This window comes from Marmota flaviventris, chromosome 9, assembly GCF_047511675.1.
Source record: "Marmota flaviventris isolate mMarFla1 chromosome 9, mMarFla1.hap1, whole genome shotgun sequence".
NCBI classification, from domain to species: Eukaryota; Metazoa; Chordata; class Mammalia; order Rodentia; family Sciuridae; genus Marmota; species Marmota flaviventris.
Window position 1 is genome coordinate 65,415,646 of NC_092506.1, and position 24,723 is coordinate 65,440,368.

The 24,723-nt window shown below is 35.8% G+C and overlaps 1 protein-coding gene across 1 annotated transcript in view; it reads right to left on the reverse strand.

Annotated features, from left to right (window-relative positions):
* Positions 1 to 24,723, reverse strand: part of Pak1 (p21 (RAC1) activated kinase 1) — a 145,426-nt gene that overhangs the window by 84,676 nt on the left and 36,027 nt on the right. The window lies entirely within an intron of this gene.

Sequence of the window (24,723 nt, forward strand, 5' to 3'; positions counted from 1 at the left end):
CTTAATTATTCACCCCTCTTACCCAACCCACCCTTGCTCTTGAAAGACAAGGCAGGAGTCAGGTTACACAGATTATCTCTTCCAGGTCATAATTGGGAGTTCAGATTTCATTCCCCTTTTCAACAGGAAGACTTTGGAAGGTTTTTAAGCAGAATGACAAGATCTAATATTTTAAAAAGATCACTGACTGATCCATGGAAAAGGAGACATGAAAACAACTTAGTATATTCCTATAGAGCTCAGGTGACAGAAAATAATTTAGACTAATGTAAAATAAGATGAAAACATAACCTCATTCTAAAGATATAGCTTAGTAGAAACAGCAGCAGAATGGGTATAAGACAGAATGAAATAAGAGAGAGCAGTGACTTAACCAAGATCAAACATCTGGTAAATGATTAAAGTATCCATGCCCTGGTCTGACTCCTAAACCTATGCTTAATTTATTTCTCTTGCTTATTTATTTATGTCTGCCATGCTGTTTTACATGAGATCACTGTGTTACATGAGACCTCTATTAACTGCAATCTCGCTCTCTTTACTGCCTGGCAAAGAGCAGGTAACCAGCACTAAGCCTGATTTTTATGGTATGAATCAATCTTCTTGACAGACATCTACAGTTTCATTCAGTATGCCCAAATTAGTCTAACTGAAGAGGATGTTAGGGAAGAACTCCATGAATAAAGAAGGAACTTTTAAAAGTATTTATTCACCCTTCTTAGGCCCTGAGGACATGTGCTGTTCCAACCAACAGAGATCTCAAATTTAGTAGAGGAAATTTCTTGAAGACACCTAGATTGACACAATAATAAAGATGAGGAGATCAACTACATTCTGAGAACTCAGTGTCAAAGTGCTTTTTCTGTTATTCACTCTATAAATTGGAATGAATGATAGTATAAGACCTTGACTTTACACTATCTTTCATACCAATTTACAGAATAAACAACAGAAAAAGTTCTCTGACTTGGACACAGTTTTTCAAACTAAACTATCAATAATCACACCATTTCATCTTATTCAACTTTCCACCCCATGTGGCATCCTCTTATAGATGGTCATCCAGGCTTTGCTGGAATATACACAGGAACAGGGAGATCACTTTCCACTAGCATTATAAAAATAAATAAACAAATCATCTAAACACAGATTTTTTTCAGAAAAATTAACTCAAAATGGATCATAGGACTACATATAAAATGCAACACTACAAAATGTCTCAAAGATAACACAGGAGAAAATCTGGATAACCTCAAATTTAGCAATAACGTTTTAGATATAATACCAAAAATATGATCCTTGGAAGAAAACATTGACAAGTTGGATTTGATAACAATTTACAACTTCTGTTTTGCAAAAAAATAAGGTTAAGAGAATGAAAAGACAAGGCACAAATCAGGAGAAAATATTTGCAAAACATCTAATAAAGAACATGTATCCATATTATAAAAAGAATTATTTTAAGATTTTTTTATTGTTTTTTTAAGTAATTGCATATATATTTTTATGCAGTGCTAAAAATAATCGAACCCATGCTAGGCAAGCATTCTGCTACAGGCTACAGCCCCAGCCCCCAAACTATACAAAGAATTCCTAAAACTGAACAATAAGAAAACAAATACCCAATAAAAAAAATGGTCTATATAAAGATCTGGACAAATACCTCACCAAAGAATATATACACATGACAAATAAGCATGTAAAAAGATACTCAACATAGTAAGTAAGTCATTAGGGAGCTGCAAATTAGAACAACAATGTGATATCACCACATACCTATTAGAATGACTAAAATCCAAAATATTGACAACACCAAATGATTATGTGACATGGAACAGCAAGAATTCTCATTCACTGCTAATAGAAATGGAAATGGACTCCAATTTGAAAGATGATTTGGCAGTTTCTTACATAACAAAATATACTTAACTAAATAATCCGGCAATTGCACTTCTAGATATTTAACCCAAATAAGATAGAAAATATGTTTATATAAAAAGTGGCCCATCAATGTTTATGGCACCTTTATTCATAATTGCCAAAAACTAGAGGCAACCAAGATGTTCTTCAATAAGTGAGTGAATAAACTGTGGTAAGTCCATACAATGGAATATGCAATAAAAAGAAACTATCGCCACACAAAAAGGCATGGAAAATTCTTAAATGTAGAATGTTATGTGAAAGAAGCCAATCTGAAAAATGGATTAGGAATGAAAAGGTAAAGCACAGGACATTTTAGAATGATGAAAATATTCTGTATTATACTATAATGGTGGATACGTGACATTATGCATTTGTCAAAATGCACAGAACTATACAACACAGGGAATAAACTATAATATAAACTACAGACTCTGATCAATAATAACACATCAATATTGATTCATTAATACTATACTATTGCAACATGTTGATTAAAGGAAATCAGAAGATGCACAGAAGTCTCTGTATGTTCTGCTCAATTGTTTTATAAAACCAGAACTCCTCTGAAAAACAGTCAATTAAAATAAATAAATAAAGGGAAAATATCAAGTGAAAAAAAGGATAAGATGAAGGTTACTTTCTTTTATTAGATTCATTAGACATAAAGCTACTCTGCCAAATTGCTATAAACATTCCTAAATACCTCACAATTTCTATGCTTTTCGCACTGCAGACTGGGAAGTTAGTGTTTTAGGGCCACCTCCACTAAACAGAGTCCTCTTTTAATGATTCTCAATGTCTGGTACCCCTAAGAGGAACATAAAACTCTGAGATTGTTCTGACCCCAGCATAATATAGTAGGACAATCACCTCCTTTAATTATACGTAGTATTTCCAATAATTCAGTCTGCAACTGCACTGGATTTTTAACCACTGCAGTGCCTTTGTCTGACATTGAGCTTAGGCAGCCAAAACCACCATTTTCATAAGAATAGCATCATGCTAAGTTTCCTTAGTCCGCTCATATGTTGCCATTTCTTTGACCCATAAAATGCAGAGCTTTACTCTCATCCTCTTAAATTTCACCTTGCTGGCGTTAGCCCATCTATTCAAGCTCTTACTCTCTCCCTCTGCCAACTAGCATATTAGTTCTCCTTTCTAAACTCTGTCACCTGCAAATCTAGTAAGCATTCTTCAAGTATTTATTAAACATTTATCATATGCTCTTATCTGTCCTAAGTTTTGGGAATTAAAGATCACCAAAAAATGACCTATACCTCCAGGAAATCACCACTAATAGGGGAGGTTGGTATACATTAAACTACAAAGTGCTACCCTAGAAAACTGAATAAAATAAATAGGATGAGGTAAAAGAAGCAATAATATATCTATGGCAGGCAAAATTAATATTGTCAAAATGACCATACTACCAAAAGTAATATAAAGATTCAATGGAATCTCCATCAAATACTAATGACATTCTTCAAAGAACTGGAAAAAACAATCTTTAAATTATTTGGAAGATCAACATCAGATTATTAAAAACTACTGACTAAAAGATATAATGAAAGAAAATTTTGAACTGAAGGATAATGTAGATATAAAATATATAGTGTCTAAGTGCAGGCAAAGTACTGCTTGAAGGAAAAATTATAGTTTTAATAATGTCTACATAAGAAGGGGGGAATATACATATAGGGCAATTATTTAAACTACTTCACAAAGCTAAAAAAAGCAAACAAATAAAAAAGAACAATTAAAGCCAAAATAAGTACAATAAAATAAATAATCATATAAAATCATAAATTCATAAAATTGATAATAAACAAGGAAAATTAAAATCTACAACTAATTTTTTAAAATATTTTGAAAATTAATAAACTCTAGCAGAAAGCATAGATGTCCTTAATATTCAGGAGTAAAAGAGGGAAGTAGTATAATAGTTATGGAGAATTAGAAATGTAAGTTTCTGGGCATGTTGATTTACAGCTGTAATTTCAGCAACTATGAAGGCTGAGGCAAGAGGACCCCAAGTTCCAGGGTAGCCTCAGCAACTGAGTTAGCCCCTCAGCAACTTAACAAGACTCTCAATAAGTAAGTAAAAACTTATTTACTTTTCTAAATATTTGCTTTCTTATATACCCCTGGGGATGTAGCTCTATGGTAAAAGCACTCCTGGTTTCCATTTCCTGTATAAAGAAAGAAAGAAAGGAAGGCAGGAAGGAAGGAAGAAAGAAAGAATTTTTTTAATTAAATAAATAAATATAATGAACAACTGTATTGAAATTAATCTAAAAATTCTCATGAAATGGACATTTTAAAAATAATATGTTACTCAAGCTAATTCAAAATAAAATCATCAGAATAAAAAAAAATATTTGGAAGAATAAGAGATCCAAAATAGCCAAAGCAATCCTGAGCATGATAACCATATTTGATCTCAAATTATACCACAGAGTTACAGTAACAAAAACAACATGGTATTGGCATCAAAATAGACATGAAGACCAGTGGAACAGAAGAGAGGACACAGAGAAAAAAAAAAAAACATATTTATAATCATCTGATATTTGACAAACGTGCCAAAAAATATGTTGCGAGTAAAGATAGCCTTTTTAACAAATGGTTCTGGAAAAACTGGATATCCCTATGTAAAAGAATGAAACTAGATCCCTATCTTTCACACTGCACAGAAAATCAAATCAAAATGGATCAAAGATTTAGGAATTAGACCAGAGATTTTGCAACTACTCAAAGAAATCATATGATCAATACTCCAACATACAGGTGCAGGTATCAACTTCCTTAACAAGACCCCTGATGCTCAAGAAATAAAAAACTCGAATCAATAAGAGGGGAAACATTAAATTAAAAAGCTTCTACACAGCAAAGGAAACAAGAATGTAAAGGCAGCCTACAGAGTGGGAAAAAAAATCTTTGCCAGCTGCTCCTCTGACAGAGGATTAGTATCCAGAATATAAAAAGAACTTCAGCAATTATGAAGGCTGAGGCAGGAGGACCTGCCTCAATGTTAAGTTTTCAAAAAACTTAACACCAAAATTAAATAAACAAATAAAAAGGGCTAGGGATAGGGCTCAGTGGTTAAGTGTCTCTGGGTTCAATGCTGAGTAACAAAAAGAAAAAGGAAAAACATTGTTGCCAACAAATATATGAAAAAAATATCTCTAGTAATTGGGGAAATGCAAATAAAAACTACTCTAAAATTTTAATCTCATTCCAGTCAGAATGGCAATTATTATGAAACCAAATAATAGTAAATGCTGAGGAGGATGCAGGAGAAAAGGTATATGCATACACTGTTGGTGGGACTGCAAATCAGTACAACCATTCTGGTAGGCAATATGGAGATTCCTCAAAAAAGCTGGGAATGCAACTATCATATGACCCAGCTATTCCATTCCTTGATATTTATCCAAAAGAACTAAAATCGGCATACTATAGGGATACAAGCACTTCAATGTTTATAGCAGCACAGTTCACAATAGACAAATTATGGAATCAGCCCAAATGCCTTTCAATAAATGAATGGATTAAGAAAATATGGTATATATGCACAATGGAGTTTTATTGGGTCATAAAGAAGAATGAAATTATGGCAGGCTGGGGTTCTAGCTCAGTGGTAGAGTACTTGCCTAGCACGAGAGGTACTGGGTTTAATCCTCAGCACCATATAAAAATAAATCAATAAAATAAAGGTATTGTGTCCATCTACAACTAAAGATTTTTTTTAATAAATTATTGCATTTCCAGTAAATCAAAGAAAATGGAGAACATTATGCCAAGCTAGTAAGCCAGACTCAGAAAATTCGGATTGTTTTCTTTCATATGTAGAACCAAGAACAAAATAAGGGAAAGAAGGCAGATGTGGGGTGAGGAGATCTGATGCCATAAAGAAGGGAAGATCAATGGAACAGAAGGAAGAGATGGGGGGAGCAGGAAAGGGGAGGAAATATGGGATGAATTTAACAAAATCACATTATATGCATATATAAATATAACACAGGGGATTTTACCTTTGTGTATATGTAGAAAATACCAACCAAAAATAAATAAATGAGCAGTAGAGTAGAGGAAGGAGAATAGGGGATAGGAAGAGGGGAGGGAAATGTGGGAAACAGGGATTGAAATCAAATACCATGCATGCATGCTTTTGTCAAAATAAACCCAACTATGATGTATAACTATAACTAGAAAGAAAAAAAGACCTCACCCTCAAAAAAAAAAAAAAAAAAAAACCTATCACTCAGTGTTAGGCAGGACCACAAATACCTTCAGCAGGAAAGATCAAATTGAGACATATTCTATTTTAGATTTTAGTTCTGAAAATCCAAATGCTGGTTTAGTTATAAAAGGCTTCCCCCCGCCAACCCCCCCTCACATTCTCATACTTTCTCCCCCAATCATGGGTGCTGCTATAGGAAACTTGGCTAAATTTGGCTCCCTCTGATGAAACACAAGACTTATGAAATTGAGACATATTGGTAAGATGCCAGCAATTTTATTTATTACTGAAGGCTAACAGCTTATAATCAAGGAAGGAACTACTAGCTAAAGAAATGAAAAAGCATAATCAAATGAGGTAGTAGAAGGGACTTTAGAGATGAAGCCACACATTCCAAGAAATTAAATTTTAGAGATAACAATTGACTTGCTAGAAATTATACAAAGAAATTAAATTTTAGAGTTAACAATTGACTCGCTAAAAATTTTACAAGTTAATTTGTCTTAAGTGCAACAATTCCTTGCATTTATATAATACTTTGGCTTACAAAGTAAATAATTCACATATTACTCTTACTAGCCATGGACTCTGGCCAGTAGTCTTTTGTTTGTGGAGTCTTCTGAGGCCTAAGTAGGCCCTTTTAGGTAACATATATGACCTCTGTAGACTTATAAGTTTGCAAAACCTGTTAACTATTATAAAAGCTAATAATCAATAATATTAATTAGAAAGGAGCAAACCCAGTGCCTCACACGTGCTAGACAAGTGCTCCACCACTTATTTCACTTACCATAATTTTATTTATAAAGTACAGCTTTCAACCTAATAGCTTATATCTTTGACAACTACTTTGACTGAAATGCCTATAGATTTGAAAATGATTGCTTTATTTGATTCTTTTGCAACCACAAAAAAATTTGTAGAACATTTATTGAATAAATATATTTATTGAAACAATATATTTATTGAAAAACTTATACCAGCAGATAAAAGAAGTCAGTCAACCCATGATGATTTGGGGTTTAAAACAACCATTTAAATATGCCATATTTCTTGTAGTAATTAGATGGAAGGGCCGCTAACCTCTTAAGGACACTCTCTGAAATGGAGTATAAAATAACAAAAAATAAATAAATTTTAAAAATACTCTAGGCAGTAACAAACCACAAAAAAATTCAAACAGCCAAAGCAATCATGACCAAAAAGAACAAAGTTGGAGACATAATGCTACCAGATTTTTAAACATATTACAAAACTACAGTAATCAAGCCGGGCACGGTGACACAGGTCTGTACTTCCAGCTACCTGGGAGGATGGGGCAAGAGGATGGCAAATTTGATCCATGGACTAAACCCTCCAAACCTGTTAGCCACATTACATAAATAATCTCATCATCTATTCACCATTTATGAACATATTCTATACACCAGACATAGTGCTAGTCATCATGTATACAAAGATGATAAGACCTAGTTCTTATCCTCAAGGAGCACATCATTGTTAAGGACAATAGGAAACCATGCTATGTCACTGACTGTCAGATTTAACAGGTCTAAAATCTGTTCCTCCTTCAGTTATTTCTCTAATTCAATAGGTGCAATTCTACTCTCAGTTACTAAACCAAAAATCTGATTCATCAGTTTTTTGGCTTAATTTTCTTTTTTTTTAAGTTATATATGACAGTAGAATCTATTTTGATATATTTATACTAGCATGAAATATATCTTATTGGGCTGGGATTGTGGCTCAGGGGTAGAGCACTCGCCTTGTACAGGTGGGACCCGGGTTCGATCCTCAGCACCACATAAAAATAAAGGCATTGTGTTGTGTCCATCTATACCTAAAAAATAAATAAATATTTCTTAAAAAAAAAAAAAAGAAATATATCTTATTCTAATTAGGATCCCAGTCTTGTGGATACACAAGATGTTGAGATTCACTGTGATGTATTCATATGTGTACATAGGAAAGTTACATCAGATTCATTCTATTGTCTTTCCTATTCCTATTCCTATTCCCCCTCCCTTCCCTTCATTCCCCTTTGTCTAAGCCACTGAACTTCTATTCCCCCACAACCCCCGACCTTATTGTGGGTTAGCATCTACATATCAGAGAAAACATTTGACCTTTGGTTTTTTGGCTTATTTCACTGACCATGATGGTCTCTAGATCCATCCATTTCTCAGCAAATGTTATAGTTATTCTTCTTTATGGCTGAGTAATATTCCATTGGGTATATATGCCACAATTTCTTTACCCATTCATCTGTTGGTGGGCATCTATGTTGGCTCCATAGCTTAGCTATTGTGAATTGTGCTGCTATAAATATTGATGTGGCTATATCACTTGTAGTATGCTGAAAAAACCTGATTCATCTTTGACTCTAATTTTTCTAGGAGCTGCACATCAAACTCAACAACAAATCCTATCAACTCTACCTTCAAAAATTTAGCTATATTGTGGCTGGGGCTGTAGCTCCAGTAGTAGAGCACTCACCTAGCACGTGTGAGGCACTAGGTTCAATCATCAGCACCATATAAAAATAAATTAATTAATTAATTAAAGATATTGTACAACTATAATTTTTTTTTTAAATATAGCTATATTCCAATCACTTCTTATCACTTTTAATATCTAAACCTTGGTCCAATCACCAGCAACTTTTGTCTAAATATTGGTTCCTAAGGGTGGTGAGATAGGGGTGGAATTTGCTCCCCAGGGGATATTTGGCAAAGCAATGGGAATCTGGGTTGATACAATTAGGTAGATGCAAATGGCATCTTGCAGTTAGAAGTTAAGGATGTTGTTAAGCATCCTATAATGCACAAACACGAACAAAGATTATCCAGCCCAAAATGTTAATAGTACCACTACTGAAAAATTCTAACCTACAATATTGCTATTACTAGCCTTAACTAAATTTACTCTTGCCTCCAAGAGTAATTCTTTTTTAAATTTACTTTTATGTGGTGCTGAGATCAAACCCAGTGCCTTACAAGTGCAAGGCAAGTGCTCTACCACTGAGCTACAACCCCAGCCCCCAAGAATGATTCGTTTAAAACGTAAGTTTTTGGGCTGGGGATGTGGCTCAAGAGGTAGCGTGCTCGCCTGGCATGCGTGCGGCGCGGATTCGATCCTCAGTACCACATACAAACAAAGATGTTGTGTCCGCCGAAAACTAAAAAAAAAAAAAAAAAATTAACAGATTCTCTCTCTCTCTCAAATAAATAAATAAATAAAATAAAATGTAAGTTTTAAAACAACACTCTCTTCTCAAAATCTTCCAATAGTTTCCCAAATCACTGAGTGTAAAAGCTAAAGTCCTTATTTTAATTTAGAAGGTCTTATATGATCTGACCTCATCCCCCCACTTCCTTCCCCCATCCCACCCTAGCACTTTTCTGACCTTGTCTCCTACTTCTCCTTCCTTTACTCACTCTGCTCCTGGAACCCTGGCTTTCCAAAAAGGCTATGTAGACTCTCACCCCTGGGCCTTTCAGGCAGGTCATTCTGCCTGAAAACACATTTCTCTCAGATAGCCACGTGGCTTATTCCCACCTTTCTTTTAGGTGTCTGCTCAAATATTACTTTATCAGAAGTGTTCCCTGCCCATTCTTTTTTTTTAATAACTTTTATTTTTTGTTTATTTATTTTTATGTGGTGCTGAGGATCAAACCCAGGGCCTCATACATGGGAGGCAAGCGCTCTACCACTGAGCCACAATCCCAGTCCTCCCTGCCCATTCTTTATAAAATGATAAAAATCTCTCTCCACTCTTTATCAGCTCTTTTTGTTGTTGTTGGTACTAGGGATTGAAACCAGGGTGCTCCTCCATTACTGAGCTACAAGCCCAGTCTTTTTTATTTTGTATTTTGCGACAGGGTTATGCCTAGGCTGGCCTTGAACTTACAATCCTCCAAGTTTCTGGGATTACAGGCATGTACCACTGTGCCTGGCTTTTATCAGCATGCTTTATTCCCAACCACCTGCTTTATTTAGTTCCTAGTACATATCATCCTCTGACATATTTCCTTCCAATTGGCTGATTCTCTCCAATAAAACATAGCCTCCAAAAAGGCAAAGACTGTCTTCATCTCCAGATCTCAGAACTATTCCTTGCCTACGAGAAGTGATGGATAAATAATGGATGAATGAAGGAAAGAATGAGTGGATCTGGAAAGACCAGCAAGCATGGGGAGAAAAAAAAAAAAAAACAGAAAATGCTGAAGACCTGAAAAGAATATATGCAAGGAATGGCCTAAAAAGTGGCTCTACTCTCATTATGCCATATCAACTACCTGTGTCCTCTGAACCAAGAAGAGAAATTAGGGAGGAAAGGAGTGAAGAATTCTATAAGAACATTACAATAATTAGAAGTGTCTGGTAATGAAATAGACAATCTTTGAGATATTATCATCTCCATCAGGAAAGATGAAGCAGCAAATTACTCTCCCATCAATTTCCCCTCTGCCTATCTATTAGGACTCAGCTCAAATGTCAAACCTCTACCAAGTCTTCCAAGAACTCCTCAAACAGAATCAGTCACTCCTTATATTCTATATTCTAAGCCCGGAATAAGGCTGTGTTTCAATAAAACAGGCACTACCACACATTTCTACAGAATGACACAGAATTCAAATACACTTTTACAAATATAATTAAAAGGCATTAAAGTCAAATTATTTTCAAATGTTTAACCATTCATCCAAATAAACCCCAATTTTGTCCAGGAAAGCAATGAGATAATCAATAATCCCCTGAAGAGTTCAGAACCCTCATGATCCAATCAATACCTAAAACCTTGCTATATTGGGGACCATACTCTCCAACACATGAACTTTTGTTGGGAGGCATTCCAGATCCAAACCACAATAGCAACTGTATTAGTCAGCTTTTTGTTACCATGACCAAGATGCCTAACAATAACTTAGAGGCAGAAAAGTTTATTTTGGACTCCCAGTTTCAGAGGTCTTAGTCAATGGTCAGCCCACTCCACTCTGGGCCTGAGTAAAGCAGAACATGAAAGCAACAGGACAAGATAGAAGAACACTACTCAGCTCATGATATCCAGGAAGGAGGGGGGGAGAGAGAGGGAGAGGGAGAGGGGGAGAGAGAGAGAGAGAGAGAGAGAACACAAGCACACTAAGAGCCAGAGAAAATATAATGCCATCCCCAAGGACACACACCAAGTGACACTACTTTCTCCAACTACACCCTTCCTGCCTATAGTTACCACCTTGTAGTCCATCCAAATTATTAACCCATCAAACAGCTTAATAGACTGATGAAGTTACAGCTCTTATCATTGCCTAAATGTTCCACCTGAATCTTGCTGTATTGGGGTCTATGCTCCCAAAACATGAGCTTTTTTTTTTTAATTTTTTAATATTTAGTTTTTAGTTTTCAGCGGACACAACATCTTTGTTTGTATGTGGTGCTGAGGATCAAACCCGGGCCGCACTCATGCCAGGCGAGCGCGCTACCGCTTGAGCCACATCCCCAGCCCCCAAAACATGAGCTTTTGAGGGGACATCTCTAGATCCTAACCATAACAGGAAGTAAGTATTCAAAAACTGATAGGGATATGTCAAAAACAGATAGAGACCAACTTTATAGGTATTCTACTAGCCAAACTGAAATTTGAGCATCAAAAAATAATAATAATAATTACTAATAATAGCACAAGATTATTACTCATTGAATAACGTAAGTCCATATAGATAGAAATAACTAAATACTTGAAAGTTTGGCAAGGAAAATGATTGACATAATTTTGTAGTATTGCCCTACAAAATACATATTAATTATACAGAAGAAAAGAGTAACTTCAGAGTGGAAAAGCCTGTCAGACACCAATTTAAGCAAGTTGCCAAAATGAATAGCAACAGTAATGAGACAAATTGAAACCATCACCATCTGAAAAGATGCTTTGAGAAGAACATAGCATCGATTCTGTAATACTTCCTGCCAAACCTGTATTACCTGAAACTACTTATGACACTTAAAATACCTGAAATATCCAGTATTCTATGAACCAATTGGCCTGTAATCTTCAAGAATGTTAAGGTATCAAAGTCAAGGGAAAGCTGAAATTTAAATGTAACATGATTCTAAACTGTATTCTTTTGTTATAAAAGCCATTGGGACCAAGTGGCAAAACCCTTGAGTGGATCTAAGGAATAATTAAATGGTAGCAATGGGCCAGGCGCAGTGGCACATGCCTATAATCACAGCAGTTTGGAAAGCTGAGGCAGGAGGATTGAGAGTTCAAAGCCAACCTCAGCAACTCAGCAAGACCCTGTCTCTAGATAAATTTTTTTTAATATTTATTCATTAGGTGTAGATGGACACAACACAATGTGGTGCTGAGGATCGAACCCGGGTCCCGCCTGTGCTAGGTGAGCACTCCACTGCTGAGCCACAATCCCAGCCCCTAGATAAAATATTTTTTTAAAAAGGGATGGGGGTTGGGGTTGTGGCTCAGTGGCAGAGTGCTTGCCTAGTATGTGTGAGGCACTGGGTTCGATCCTCAGCACCACATAAAAATAAACAAAATAAAGGTCCATTGACAACTGAAAAAAAAAAAAAAAAAAGAGAGAGAAAGAGATGGGAATATGGCTCTGTGGTTAAGCACCCCAGGATTCAATCCCAGGTACCCCCCCCCCCAAAAAAAAAAATTAGATGGTAGTAATGGATCAATGTTAATTTCCTGATTTAGATGGTTGCACTGTGCTTACATAAGACTGTTCTTATTATACATGAAATACTTTGGGGCTGATGGAGCATTATGACAGCAGCTCATTCTCAAATAATCCAGAAAATAAAAGTTTTTGATTATTTACAAAAAAAATTTTTTTAATGGAAAAGAAAACAAATGACAAAGATCTGAAATAGAGCAGTAACAGTAGAAGTAGTGAAAGGAGATGTTATTCCAGGGTCACATGGCAACACAATGAAGTTAGAGGAAAGGCTGTGACTAGACTCTGAACCTCATATTTCCTTACTACTATATAGAGCTCATGGAATGCCAAGGAAAATCATTTTCTAAAACTTACGCATCTGGTAATGATTAGATGTCAGGGGTTGTGGTAGAAGAAAAAGAAGATGGCAAGTCTTGAACTGAGTCAAACTGAGATTTCAAAGACACCAGTCTTTCCAGTGAAGAATATATCCAGAGACTCCCCTATTGATGGGTATGAAGCTTAATGATCTCAACTGTTCCTTCAACACTGAGATAATAACTCTGTTTTTCTAAAAGCCCTTGTTCTGATTTTGGGCCAGACCTATGAGTGTCTGAATAACAGTTGGCTAAATTAGTCTCAGACCTACTGTCTCCTCCAGTGTTCAGAACTGTTTAGGCTATGGGGACAAGCTTAACTGTCAACAAGAGCAAATTTTATGCTTTCTTAAAGTGGACCAATGTGACCCACATTATCAAGACCTTTTCAAAACAAGGGAGAGAAATAGAGGAAAAGATCTCTTTACTAATAGGCAGCAAAATATAAGAGAAAGACTCTAGAGTTAGACCTAGTTTTTTATTCCTGACTCTGCCTCTTAGGCTGGTTTTTTAAATGCTCTGAACTAGAAGTTCTTATCTATCAAATGATGTTAAATAACTATTTTGAAGTGCTGAAAATGTTAAAAGTACCTACCAAAAGTGCCTAAAATGCAGTTATTTAACTACATTGTTGCTATATTATTTACCACAATTTTCTATTATTTGCTATATTATTTACATTCTTTTATAACATATATTAATAATTTGCACTATTCCTTGTATTTGCATTATTTATTACATTATTTACATTATTTTTGCTATAATATTTGCAACTCTTAATTTTTGCAAATAATTCACATGTATATGGTTTGCGTGCATCTACGATATCATTTATACCTCATATAAACCTTGAGAAATTATGTAATAGAAATATTATTCTCTTTTCAATTTGATAGGAAGCATAAAAAGAAAAAACCGACTTGACCAATCTTAACCGTGAGTAAATAAACAACTAAATGCCAAAATATGTCTTCTCAACTCCCTCTCCAAGGGTCCTTCCCCTTTACAGGGCTTATGCCATGCCGAAGTAAATGGACCTTCTCCCAAGTTATCCCTTTTCACCAGAATATGGAATGAAGAAGGCAAATAATCTCTCTGAGATGGGAATGCAAGGAAGGCCAACTAAGAAATAAATAAAGCATCTTTTCCCCACTCTGGACTAGAACAGGAATAGTCATCTATGTAGCTGCAACAAAATGGAACTCTTTAGAAGGACCAAGTAAAGAAAGTCCCTCAAAAGCCAAGTAATTTCACAATATGCTATAACTAGAAAGGATCCTAAACATCATAATATCAAATTTCCTGCGTATAAATGGTGTCACTGATACCTGCAGAAGTAATAACTCACCAGTGTTTAGGAGAATGTGGAGAAATTAAAACTTTCATACAGTGTGGTGGGGTTGTAAAATGGTGCAACCCCTTTGGAAAACATTCTGGAAGTGCCTCAAAAGACTAGACAAAGCATTAACATGTAATCCAGCTATTACAATCCTAGAGATATAACTAAAGTAAATAAAAATATGCATCCACATAAAATTAAATGTGTTTGTATTAGCATTACTTATAATAGCCAAAAAGTAGAAACAACCTCAATAGCCATCAACTAACCAATGAATAAAGTGTGATCTAATATATTATCTGGCAATAAAGAAAATTGCATAGATACAAATAAGCAGGATTCCATACAATGGAATATTAATCAGCAAAAAAAAAGCCAAATATTGTTTAGTAACAAAAAATACATGTTAAAATATGGGTATGTCTTAAACATATTATGCTAAGGGAAAAGAACAATATGGAAAAGATTACATATTACATGATTTCATTTTTAGGAAATGTCCAAGGTAGGCAAATTAAATCTATAGAAATAAAAAGTAAAGCTGAATGTGGTGTAATCCCAGGGACTTGGGAAACTGAGACAGGAGGACTGCAAGTTCAAGGCCAGCCTCAGAAACTTAGCAACTTGGTGAGACCCTGTCTCAAAATGAAAAATCAAAAGGGATAGGGATGTAGATCAAAACTAGTCCCAAAACTACAACCAAATTGCTGTATAATCTTGAATACATCAGTCTCTTCTCACTTAATTCAGAGACAAAACAACATTGCCTATTAATTCAGAATATTTACAAATAAAGTAACTACTGGATACAGGCACTGTGCAGGAATACTGTGATGAACAAAACAGAGTCCCTATGCTTATGGAGCTTACAGGGTAGAATACTGCAGAACTCAGATATTAAGTAAATGAACAAGCCCATAACATAATTTGAACTTTTTACACCATCAGTGCAAAGGACTTCCACATCAGGAAGTAAGACGTGGGCAGGAGAGTACATATGCAGAAGAAACCCTTACCAACAAATCCCAGGTTACAAAGCAGAAGTAGCTTCTCTCAGCTCTCCCTCCATCACAATCAGGAGTCAGTGTTTCCTTTTCATTATGTCACCTGACTACCTGCTACTTGGTACAGCTGAAAACATCATTGTCAACCACAAATAAACACAGAATGTATACCATCAGTTACCATGCAATCTATAGCACAAGTTCCCTTCTCTCTGAGTCTCAGTTTCTTCAACTATAAAATGGGAATAATACTACCTACTTCACAGTATTGTTCTGAGGATAAAATAGAAAAAAGTGCTCTGAAAACTAAAGTGTTTTATCAGGAAGACAAAAAAACTCTCAGGGGCCAGTTAAGTACATAACAGTTTCCCTACCTATAAACCATGATAACATTAGAACCTATCTTACAGAGTGACTACAAGTATTAAATCAGACAACTTGCAAGTAAGGTACTTAGCACAGTCCCTGACACATACTTATAAAAACATTAGCTGCTATTAATTCACTCAACTAACTTTCCCTCAATTTCCTCACCTATGTAAATAGTGATAATAATAGTATTTAACTCATAGGATTATTATGGGGATTAAATGACTTATTATAATTAAAGATTTAGAACAATGTTATAATATATGCTATGTAAGTATGAGATTATATTAGCATTAGTTTTATATTTTAACTGTCCCCACAATTTATATGCATATAGGCCACTGGTTCTCAACTAGATCAATTTTGGTCCTCAGGAGACATTTGGCAATTTCTAGAGTCATTTTTGATTGTCACAACTGTGGGAGGATGGGGAATTCTATTGGCATCTATTGGCTAGGAGACGGATGCTACTGAAAGTTCTATAATGCACAGGACAGTCTCACATCCCCAACATTCTCCCAACAAAGAATTATACAGACCCAAATATCAACAGTTATAAAGTCTGAGAAACTCTAATACAGACTAAACAAACAGAACTTCTATCTTCTGAATCCCTCTGAACTCTTAAGAGTATATGGGTTTCTTTCTATACTTTATTCAACAGGTATAAACATTTTAGCTCTCCCCTTACTTTACCAAGACTCCAAATGCACAAATAATTTAAATTATTTGTGGGAAAGCCAGGACTAGAAGCCAAGTTTTAGGCTGGTGCTCCTTCCATTAGTTTACCCAAAGATACATCTCAGTTACCTTGCAAGCATTTCCTCTCCTCTCTCCCTTTCCTCCTCCTCACTACCACTCCTCAGGTTTAAAAAAATCAATATCTATTTCCTTTCTAACAAAATCAGAAGTCAGATACAGGGCTGACTTCTTTCCCCACACTTCCAGTTGCCTACTTTCCCAAGGATCTGCCCTCCTGGGCTCCAGTCTGGGCAGAAAGCCCTTCCTACTTACCTTGCCCAGGGGTCCCCTTTCTTACCCGGCTACTAATCTCTCCCAAGGTTAGGCAGGCAGGCGTTCTGCCAGAGAAGTTTAACTTGAGTTGGACAATGTGAATTAACTTCCTTTTCCCAGCCTACAGGAATGAACCGAGCTCAGGGAGGGGCCAAAGGCAAGTTGTAACAGCTTACATTGGACTTTCTCCCCAGGAAGTGGCTTTAAAGAGAAAAAAATGTCTGTATCTTGGTGAGAAAAACACTGGAGAAAGGATATATAAGAGAAAAGACGCTATGGGCTTTATAGAGCTCCCAGTCACATATTGGACATCTCAAATATTTCCCTCATTTAATTCTTACCAGTATTTCAAGGACAAATGCCCACTTCTTGGAAAAGGAAATTATTAAGCAAATATTCATTAAGTGCCAGTCAGTGTAGTAATCTTACCTCATTTAATCTTCACAGCTTCTGAAGCAATTATTATTCCCTTTTTAGAGATGAAAAAGTTGAGATTAGAGAAGTTAGGTAACTTGCCTTAAGTCACTCAGACCGCAAGTAGCAGAGCTAAAAATTTATTCCCATATTTTTTAGACATCAGGAAACTAAACTCCTGTGATAGTTAATTTCATGTGTCAGCCTGACTGGCCACAGGCTGTCCAAATTAAACTGTTTTGCTTTTTTTTTTCCTGGGTATGTCTGTGAGGGTGTTTCAGGATGAGATTAGTATTTGAATCAGAAGACTGTGTGTAGGTGGGCATCTGCTTAGGAACTGAATTTGCTCCTGCCTGTATGCTTGATCTGAGACATCTCAGCTCTTCTCCAGGTCTTCAGAATTGAACTAAAATACATCACTGGCTCTCCTGATTTTCCAGCTAGCAAATGGCAAACCATGGAACTGCTCAGTCTTCATAATTGTATGAACCAAATATTCATGATAAAAACAGGGTAAGGGGTATCATACTGGTTATTTTTCTGGACGAATATAGCTCTTAACTACTTAAACTGTTGTTGTTTTAATATTTTTTGATTGTAGGCACACATAATACCTTTATTTTATTTATTTATTTTTATGTGGTGCTGAAGATCAAACCCAGTGCCTCACACATGCCATGTGAGCACTCTACTGCTAAGCCACAATCCCAGCCCTCTGTTATTGTTTCAAATAAAAGTTTTTAATTTTATTGGAAACAGGTTTGTTTTTAAGTATAGGTATTTAGCCACAGTTTAGCCTTTTATACTGCATGGACTTTCAAGAGTTGTTATATGGTAATACAGTCAGAATCTCTCTGCTTCTAAAACCCATGAACTGAGGGTCCGGAATATTTCAAATATTAAATTAAATATTGAAGTCTCATTACAACATTTCCTCATTTCCTCATGTATAACATATCATCTAATACATGATTCTTATATACTTGTTTTTTCTCATCTCCCAAGTTCCTAAAATTTAATGTTATCCAAAATCTTAACCTTATTTGTATATTGATTAATTTATCATATGTCTTCCCTGTGAACAAAGTTACAGAGATATGAAGGTCACTGGCCCTGGCTCTTTCTGCCTATGGTGAGAAGCTCGAACATCTTGCAGGAAAGGGAAATAGAACTTTCTACTGGGGATTATCAGGCCACATTTGATGTGGGAATGTTAAGTGAGTCTCTCAGGTGGTAGGATTTCAATATTGCTCATTTTTTTTTTTTTTAAGAGAGAGAGAGAGAATCTTTTTTTTTTTGGTTTTCGGTGGACACAACATCTTTTTTTTTATTTTTATGTGGTGCTGAGGATCAAACCCAGCACCCCGCGCACGCCAGGCGAGCGCACTACCACTTGAGCCACATCTCCAGCCCAATATTGCTCATTTATTATCTTTGTGGTGGCTAGGTACAGGACACCAGACAAAGTAAATAATAGACTAATCAAGGACTTCAAGGAGACAGGCATCATGGCACACATCTGAAGCCCCAGCTATTCCACAGGCCAAGACAGGAGGAACTTCTGAGCCCAAGAGTTCAAGACCAGCCTGGGTAACATAACAAGACTATCTTAAAAAACAAAAACAAAGGACATCAAGGAAGAAATGTTGTGGTTAAAGTTAGAAAGCAGATAAGTTTAACTGATATGGAGTCTCTATAGTTATGGTAGATGATACTAAAAGGATATATTGAGACCAGATTGTGGAAATAAAGGCCAGACCAAAGATGTGGATGTTCAGCAAATAATGGTAAATAAGTATTTTACCAAAATCAAGCTAGTGATAAGCAGTTTAAATTAGAACTGGGAAGGCCTTCTAAAGATTACTTAGGTACTTGAATACTCAACTTTTTTTTTTTTTTTTTTTTTTGAGAGAGAGAGAGAGAGAATTTTTTAATATTTATTTTTTTAGTTTTCGGTGGACACAACATCTTTATTTTATTTTTGTGTAGTGCTGAGGATCGAACCCAGCGCCCCGCGCATGCCAGCGGAGCATGCTACCGCTTGAGCCACATCCCCAGCCCAATACTCAACTTTTTTAAAGATAATTTTTCCCTTCTTTTAACACATTTTATACCTGTTATCTGTATCATATGTTAATATTAAGCAATTAAATTCAGCCTTGTCTTTCAGTCTTATAACCAAGTCTTAGCTGCACAAGCATCAGAAAATTTGTTCTAGATCCTGTACTAGGTACTAAGAATAAAAGATGTAAATATCAGGCAGTCTATTTTTTTTTTAATGAATATTTTTTAATATTTATTTTTCAGTTTTCGGTGGACACAACATCTTTATTTTATTTTATGTGGTGCTGAGGATCAAACCCCGCGCCCCGCGCTTGCCAGGCGAGCACGTTACCGCTTGAGCCACATCCCCAGCCCCTCAGGCAGTCTATTCCTTAAAATAGTTTTTTAAACTGTTTTGACTCCAACTTACAATAAGAATGCATTTTTATATTGGTAATTAGCACACACAGGTGTCCAAGTGCTGGCACACACACAGAAAAATCAATAAACATAAAACTACAACAAAAGTTTCACAAAATAATCCTTGCTCTTTCCACATAGAATATATTCTGACATTTTATCTGGGGGATTCTATTGACTTTTTCTTTTAATTTTTTTAAGTTGTTGATAGACCTTTATTTATTTATACATGGTGCTGAGAATTGAACCCAGTACCTCACACATGCCAGGCAAGTGCGCTACCTCTGAGCCCCAGCCCCAAGCCCTATATCTGACTTTTTTAAAATGCCAGTCCAACCTACAATTTAAATCCACAACTCAAGGGTATGACTTACAGTTTGAAAACAACTTGAAAACTCCCAGGTCAAAAGGGAAGATAAGGCATGAGTAACAAAAATAATTACAATAGGGCTGAGGCTGTGGCTCAGTTGTAGAGCACTTGCCTGGCATGCATGAGGCACTGGGTTCGATCCTCAGCACCACATAAAAATAAACAAACAAAATAAAAGCATTCTGTCCATTTACAACTACAAAATATTTTTTAAAATAATAATAATTACAATAACACTAGCTAAAATTTTAGGTACTGAACAGTCTGATCCAACCCAAGAACCAGCCCAGGTCTGCTGTCTAAATCAACTACTAAATTTTTTTCACCATACCATACTGCTAATGCAGTATGGGAATTTCTAAACTGAGGAACACTTCCATAAGGAGTATTTTAGTCAACTTTTTCACTGCTTTATCAAAAGACCTGACAAGAGCAATTAGATAAGGAAAAGTTTATTTGGGGGTTCACAGTTTCAGAAGTCTCACTGCACAGGCAGCCGGCTCCATTCCTAGGGGCTCAATGTAAGGCAGAATATCATGGCAGAAGAATGTGGTAGAGGAAAGCGGCTCAAGTCATGATAATTAGAAAGCAGAAAGAGACTTCACTGGCCAGATACAAAATACATACCCCAAAGACATGCCCCCAAAGTCTCCCTCCTCCAGCCATACCTTACCTGCTTTCATTAAATCCCCATTAGGGGATTAATTCAGTGATTGGGTTAAGGCTCCCATACCCAATCATTGCACCTCTGAATGTTCTTGCATTGTCTCACACAAGGTTTTGGGAGGCACCTCATATCTAAATTATAACAAGGAGTAAAGGATAAGGAGATGAAGAGGGATATGAAGAAACTTTATAAAAGTGAAGATTTATGAGTTATGTCTTGAAGTAGGGATTTTCCATATTTTGGCAGTGGGAAGAAGGGATTCGGAATGCAGCATCTTACTTACTTACCTACCTCCAAAATAAGTCTTTAAGCTTCTATAGGTGCTCTATAAATGTGTGTGGATGAAACCCTTTACCTTACAGCTTGACAATTTTAGACTGAATTTATGAGGTTTTCTTTCTTTCTTTTTTTTTTTTTTTTTTTTTTTTTTGGTACTGGGGATTGAATCCAGGGACACTTTACCACTGTGCTATATCCCCAGCCCTTTACAATTTTTATTTTGAGACAGGGTCTCACCAAGTTGCTTATGGCCTTGCTAAGTTGCTGAAGCTAGCCTGGAACTTGCAATTCTCCTGCCTCACCCTCCTGAATCACTGGGATTACAGGCATGTACCCACTACACTTGGCTGAAACATATGTATTTTTAAGAGAATCTGCCACTTCCAACTGAAATCTCAGGGCACATAGGCTACATGACACTTAAAATGCACAGTTTCAGAACCTGGTAACTCTAGAAGAATCGTCTATACAAAAACATCCAGGACTTGCTACCAGAAAACCAGAGTCCTATCCAGTTCTATCACAGAATCTCCATGTGTAACCTTGATCAGATGGCTTTATCTCTCTGAGATTCAGTTACTAATCCATTAAATAGTGGCCAGAACAAATAAGGTGACCAGTACGTTTCTTTACTGATAAATTTAGCAAGTCCATGAAAAAAGATAATCTTTTAAAAAGCCATTTGCCCACAAAGACACAAAAGATGAATTTAAGGTTCTAGAACTAAGTTTCGGATCTCTATCTTGCCTGACTCTTAGCTAGAGGCAAAATGGAAGAGTTACTCCCTGTATTAGTCAGCTTTTCAACACTGTGACCAAAATACTTGACAAGAAATACCAAAATACCTTAAAGGAGGAAAGGCTGGCTCACAGTTTCAGAGGTTTAGTCTACGGTGGGTCAACTCCATTGCTCTGGGTCCAAGGTGAGGTAGAACATCATGGTAGAAGGGCATAGTGGAGGACTTTTGCTCCGTTCATGGTGGACAGGAAGCAGAGAGAGAGAGGGAAAGGGAATAAGAGGCCATGGGGAAAATGAACCCATCCAGGGTACACTCCCAGTGACCTACCTCCTCCAGCAACGCTCCACCTGCCTACAGTTATCACCCAGTTAGTGCATGTAAAGTAGAATGGAGTTACAGTTTTCATAATCTAACAACTTTGCCTCTAAAGATTCCTACATTAACACAGGAGCTTTAGGGGCATATCTCATATTCAAACCATAACACACCAAATGGCCTGACATCCATAATTTCATCTGTCTAAGCCTTGGTTTCCTCATGTAACTGGAAGCCACAGAGTAGCCGTTTTCAGTTTAAAGAACCAAAAAATTTTCAACCATGAAAATAATTGCCTCTAGTAGTAAAGAGTTTTCCATCATATAAGGATACAAGCAGATGTTGTAAGCTATTTGGTAGGAACTTCACAGAGGGAATTCAAACATTGGGTAAAGGCTATGTTGAAAGCTCTTAAAGGGAAATTATAATTCTCTCGGTACACAATAATAGAAAGAATAACCCTAAGAAGGCTCTGGAGAGGGAAAAAAAAATACTCAAGGAGTTTTCTGGTCCTTTCCATTCTGCTGTCGTCCTCCTTTCTATTTCCACCTTAATATAAAGATATGCACTCCCAGAGATATCATGTTATACCTGCCTTCTCTTTTCATGATTTTTTCTAATTTATGGAGAGGAAAGGAAAAGTTAAATTGTCATGGGAAGAATCTTTAGGTATACCTGACAGTAGGTGCCCAGGTCCATATAGGGAAAACATCTAAGGAGAGATGGAAGGTATAAGATAATGCTCTACCCAACAGTATCTAAACTCAAGGTAACCACACAGATTAATGGCTACCAAAACATAAAGTTAGGAATCCAGTATGGATATTTAATCCATTCCCAGGCACCCAGACTAGTATAAGCCACCTCTGTCATTGGAGAATCAGGTATTATAAACTGAATGACCATGAGCCAGTCACTGCTTTTTTGAAGCTGAAGAACCCAATTATAAAATGTCCCAATTCAAAGTGTGAAATGAATATATCAGACAAAATTTGCAAAATTTCTTCTAGTTCTGATTGAATTACTCTAATATAAAATGGTATTTTTTAAATTTTAATTAGCATCAACCCTAAATTCTCAAAGATACACAAAGAAATAATAAATACCTGAAACCTAGTAAGCATTTACTAAGTGCAGTATTTAACATGCTTATTCCTTTAACTTTCAGAGCAATCCTATTTTACATATGAGAAAACAAACTCAGAAAGGTTAAGAAGCTTGCCCAAGTTCAGGCAGTTGAGGACCTGGAACCTGACTTAGATCAACTGATTCTAAATCCAATCCTCTTTTGAGAAAACCATAAATTTCTAGGCTTTTAATTAAAAATAGAATATTTGCCTGGAAAGTAAGAAAACAGAGAATAAAGATGAACTTCAATCAACTGGCAAATACCTGTTTGCTTTTTTCCATATTTTTATTGGTGCATTATAATTGTACATAATGGTGAGGGGTTAACTGTCATCCATTCATAATATGTACAATATATAATAATATAATTTGGCCAATATCACTCCCCAATATTTCCCCTTTTCCTCTCATTCTACCTCCCTCTGGTCCCTTTCCTCTACTCTATTGATCTCCCTTCAATTTTTATAAGATTCCCCCCCCCCCATCTTTCTTTTCCTTTTTTCTCTCTAGCTTACATAAAGGAGAGAAGAAAACATATGAGGCTCAACTTTCTGAGTCTAGCATATTTCACAAACATAATATTGTCAAAATCCATCCACTTTCCTGTAAACAACATAATTTCATCCTTCATTATGGCAAAATAAAACTTCATGGTGTATATGTACCACATTTTCTCTATTTATTCAACCACTGACAGACACCTAGGTTGGTTTCATAATTTGGCTATTGTGAATTGTGCTAATAAACATGAGTATGAATATATTGTTATATGTAGTATGCTGACTTTAAGTCTTTTGGATAAATACTGAGAAGTGGTACATTCCATTCCTAGATTTTTGAAGAAACTCCAGACTGATTTCCATAGTGGTTGTATTAATTTACAATGTGCATGCATGTTCCTTTACAGTGCATGAATATTCCATTTTCCCCATATCTCACGAGCATTTATTATTATTTGTATTTTTGATGAATGTCATTCTAACTGGGGGGAGATAAAATCTCAGTGTAGTTTTGATATGCATTTCCCTAACAACAAAAGATTTGAACATTTTTTCATATATTTGTTGGCTATTTATATTTCTTCTTTTGAAAAGTGTCTGTTTAATTCATATGCTCATTTATTGATTGGGTTAGTTGTTTTTTTATTTTTTTGGTAATGCATGTTTTTAGTTCTTTATGTATTGGGAATATTAATCCTATGTCAGAAGAGTAGCAAAGATTTCTCTCCCATTCTGTAGGCTCTTTATTCACATTCTTCTTTCTTTTACCATGCAGAAGTTTTTAAATTTCATGTCATCGCATTTATTAATTTTTGGTACTATTTCCTGAGATTTAGGAGTCCTATTGAGGAAGATGTTGCCTGTATCTATATATTAGAGAACTGAGCCTACATTTTCTT